General features: G+C 41.5%; 1 long non-coding RNA gene across 1 annotated transcript; it reads right to left on the bottom strand.

The window, feature by feature from the left end:
- Positions 1-1774: 1774 nt before the first annotated feature.
- LOC119288694 lies at positions 1775-3940 on the bottom strand. Its single transcript, XR_005141255.1, has 3 exons — positions 3091-3940; positions 2337-2703; positions 1775-2256 (listed from the first exon to the last, which is right to left on the bottom strand). It is a non-coding gene; the product is annotated as an uncharacterized LOC119288694 (long non-coding RNA).
- Between the last annotated feature and the right edge of the window lie 6 nt (positions 3941-3946).

Raw genomic sequence — 3946 nt, forward strand, 5'->3', positions numbered from 1 at the left:
ACATTTATGTTTTGTGGTCTCAGAAAGGGCTAGCGAGATACCATCTTGTTATATCATATTATGATTGTTTTGGGAAAGTGTTGTCATCCGAGATTTACTATTATTGCTCGCTAGTTGATTATGTCATTGATATGAGTAAACATGAGACCTAAATGTTATTGTGAATATGGTTAGTTCATAATCTTTGCTGAAAACTTGAATGTTGGCTTTGCATATTTACAACAACAAGAGCAAACAGAGTTTGTAAAAGTTTTTCTTTATCACTTTCAGTTTATCAACTGAATTGCTTGAGGACAAGCAAAGGTTTAAGCTTGGGGGAGTTGATACGTCTCCATCGTATCTACTTTTCCAAACACTTTTGCCCTTGTTTTGGACTCTAACTTGCATGATTTGAATAGAACTAACCCAGACTGACGTTGTTTTCAGCAGAATTGCCATGGTGTTATTTTTGTGCAAAAATAAAAGTTCTCGGAATGACCTGAAAATCAACAGAGAATATTTTTGGAATATATAACAATACTAGAGAAAGAATCAAGGCCAGGGGCCCACACCCTGTCCACGAGGGTGGGGGGCGCGCCCCCTGCCTCGTGGCCCCCCTGGTGCTCCACCGACCTCAACTCCAACTCTATATATTCGCGTTCGGGGAGAAAAAAACCAGAGAGAAGGATTCATCGCATTTTACGATACGGAGCCGCCGCCAAGCCCTAATCTCTCTCGGGAGGGCTGATCTGGAGTCCGTTCGGGGCTCCGGAGAGGGGAGTCCGTCGCCATCGTCATCATCAACCTTCCTCCATCACCAATTTCATGATGCTCATCGCCGTGCTTGAGTAATTCCATTGTAGGCTTGCTGGACGGTGATGGGTTAGATGAGATTTATCATGTAATCGAGCTAGTTTTGTTAGGGTTTGATCCCTAGTATCCACTATTTTCTGAGATTGATGTTGCTATGACTTTGCTATGCTTAATGCTTGTCACTAGGGCTCGAGTGCCATGATTTTAGATCTAAACCTATTATGTTTTCATGAATATATGTGAGTTCTTGATCCTATTTTGCAAGTCTATAGTTACCTATTATGTGTTATTATCCGTTAACCCCGAAGTGACTATAATCGGGATACTTACCGGCGATGATCGTAGTTTGAGGAGTTCATTTATTCACTAAGTGTTAATGCCTTGGTCCGGTACTCTATTAAAAGGAGGCCTTCATATCCCTTAGTTTCCAATAGGACCCCACTGCCATGGGAGGGTAGGATAAAAGATGGCATGCATGTTCTTTTCCATAAGCATGTTATGACTATATTCGGAATACATGCCTGCATTACAATGATGAACTGGAGCTAGTTCTGTGTCACCCTATGTTATAACTGTTGCATGAGGAATCGCATCCGACATAATTATCCATCACTGATCCATTGCCTACAAGCTTTTCACATATTGATCTTTGCTTAGTTACGTTTCCGCTGCTACTGTTACTTTTGCTACCGTTACCGCTATTATCATATTACTTTGCTACTAAATACTTTGCTGCAGATATGAAGTCTTTCAGGTGCGGTTGAATTGACAACTCAACTGTTAATACTTGAGAATATTCTTTGGCTCCCATTGTGTTGAATCAATAAATTTGGGTTGAATACTCTACCCTCGAAAACTATTGCGATCCCCTATACTTGTGGGTTATCAAAATCTTGAAGTCTTGATGGAGAAGAGTCAATATACTTCAGCAGCTCACGTATGATGTCAATAGCTGCATGGATTATTTTCATTCCATCCTAAACCAAGATATTAAAAATGTGCGCACAACACCTGACATGCAAATGTTGACCTTCAAGGAGCAGCTCATGTTTGTGATATTTTATTAACTCCTCACATGCATTAGTATTATGCTGGCATTATCTGGTGTCAAAGTGAATAATTTGCCCCTTATGCCCCATTCTCTTAAGCAACGAACTATTTCTTCTTCTATCACATAGCCTGTGTGGGGATACTTCACTTCTGCGAAACTTATGGTCTTCTTCTTGTAGTTGAATTCTGCATTGATATAATGGGCGGTGATTGACATGTAGCCCAAGTCCTGTGATGATGTCCACATGTCAAATGTTAAGCAAATGCGAGGACCAAGTTTTGTAGCTCTACTTCGATATCTTTCTTCATTCCCTTATACATCTTCACTGCATCATCATGAATTGTGTGGCTACCCTTGATTTGAAATGTTGGTTGCATTCAGTCAATCCATGGCTGAAGGTGGGGATCTTCAAACTTAAGAAAGGGGGTCTCAGCATGGACGCAATACTTGACCATGAGTTCATGACAAAAAATTTCATCAAACACAAACATACCTTTGGATGGTTTTCTTTTCATGGTCAATAAAAACCTCTTCCTGCAAGCCTCCTGAATTGATCGGCAAGCCTCTACAATATGGGTCCTCAAACTGCTAGTCCCAAACTTGGTGTGAAGTTGCGCTCCATAGTATTTGCACACACCTTGAGATCACCATCTACGAGAACCAGATCTACTTCATAATGCTCCCATACCTTGGACCTTCTAGCATGTGGTACTTGACTTGTATTCTCATCCATGGAATCAGCACTCTCCGAACCCTCTGATGTAGACATGCCTCAAATTAGTAGTGAGTAATTACTATAGTGACTGATCGATCGGTCGAGTGGTCTGGGTTGGTGTGTTTTCCCGTCCTTGGTGCGTGGCCTGTGAATGCAGATGCAAGGTGCAAGCAAGTTAATACTAGTACTAGCAGCAGTAAAAGTTAATGCATGTAAAATAAAATAAACGACAAAATCATTGGGAATAAATCTTTTGGATTTCAAATCTCAAAATAGACCAACCAACATCAAGTTTCGATAATCTACATGGCAAAAAATTGACTTAAAATTTTCAGTCCCAAACTCTGAACATGCAAAATATTTTTTCTTAGTTGATAAGGTCCACTAACTAAGTACTTCCTTCTTATCACAGTTTTTAAATTAAGATTGTAGTGATCTAGCAATTTCCTCTTGCCTTGACCGTATTGAATCTCTTCATCCCAATTCATGTTTTTCAGAGCTTATGATGTACATTTGATAAATACAAACATACCTGAATAGATAAACACATGAGAAAATGACCGGAAAAAACGAGTCATGGCTGCGCGCCTAGCGGCGATAAATTGATTTCTGCCTCGCATGGTTGGCTCTCGTCTTCCTACATCAATTAGCTTCTAGGCCCTGATGTAAAAAAAGCCCATGACTTCCCTGCCCAAAGGGACTACATACTCCAGCCAAAAAGGCCATCTGAACGGAGGCTGTCGCTGGGGCAAATTTTCTTCTCCCTATGCATAACAATCATACTAAATTTATTTAGCAGTATACAAGAAAGCATCCAATTTTTCAGCCTTCATGGAATATCATGGACCAAACTTCCACTGAATCAACAACCTTGTAATTCATACCGTGAAATGCTAGAAACTACACCTACACATTAAAGGTTGGATAATCTGAACTGAATTTCAGAGAAGTTGTAATATAATTCACCTAATCTAATATTAGAACTGAATAATCTGAACTCAATAATGCAATCAGATAACCTGAACCTATAGGAAAAAGGATATGTGGACGATAATTTAAGTTGGACGAGGTTAACTGGTCTACAGCAGTATCAAGCCATTCGAGTTAACTGAAAGACAAGGAGGGGACCACCAGGGGCACCTTGCCGCCGGATGGTCGGAGCACCTTGCGAAGGAGGAGTAAGTGTAGGAGCAAGACCTTGCCGCAGGACGGCCGGAGCACCTTGCGAAGGAGGAGTAAGTGTAGGAGCAGGACCTTGCCGCAGGAGGAGGAACCTAGTCAACAAAGAAGAAACAAGCCGAAGAGAGAGAGGTACCTACTGGCGGAGGGAAGATGGCGCGGCGGAGGCGGCCCAACGACCTCAACCCTAGCGGACGGGGAGGGGCGGC

Source organism: Triticum dicoccoides, chromosome 4A, assembly GCF_002162155.2.
Source record: "Triticum dicoccoides isolate Atlit2015 ecotype Zavitan chromosome 4A, WEW_v2.0, whole genome shotgun sequence".
NCBI lineage: Eukaryota > Viridiplantae > Streptophyta > Magnoliopsida > Poales > Poaceae > Triticum > Triticum dicoccoides.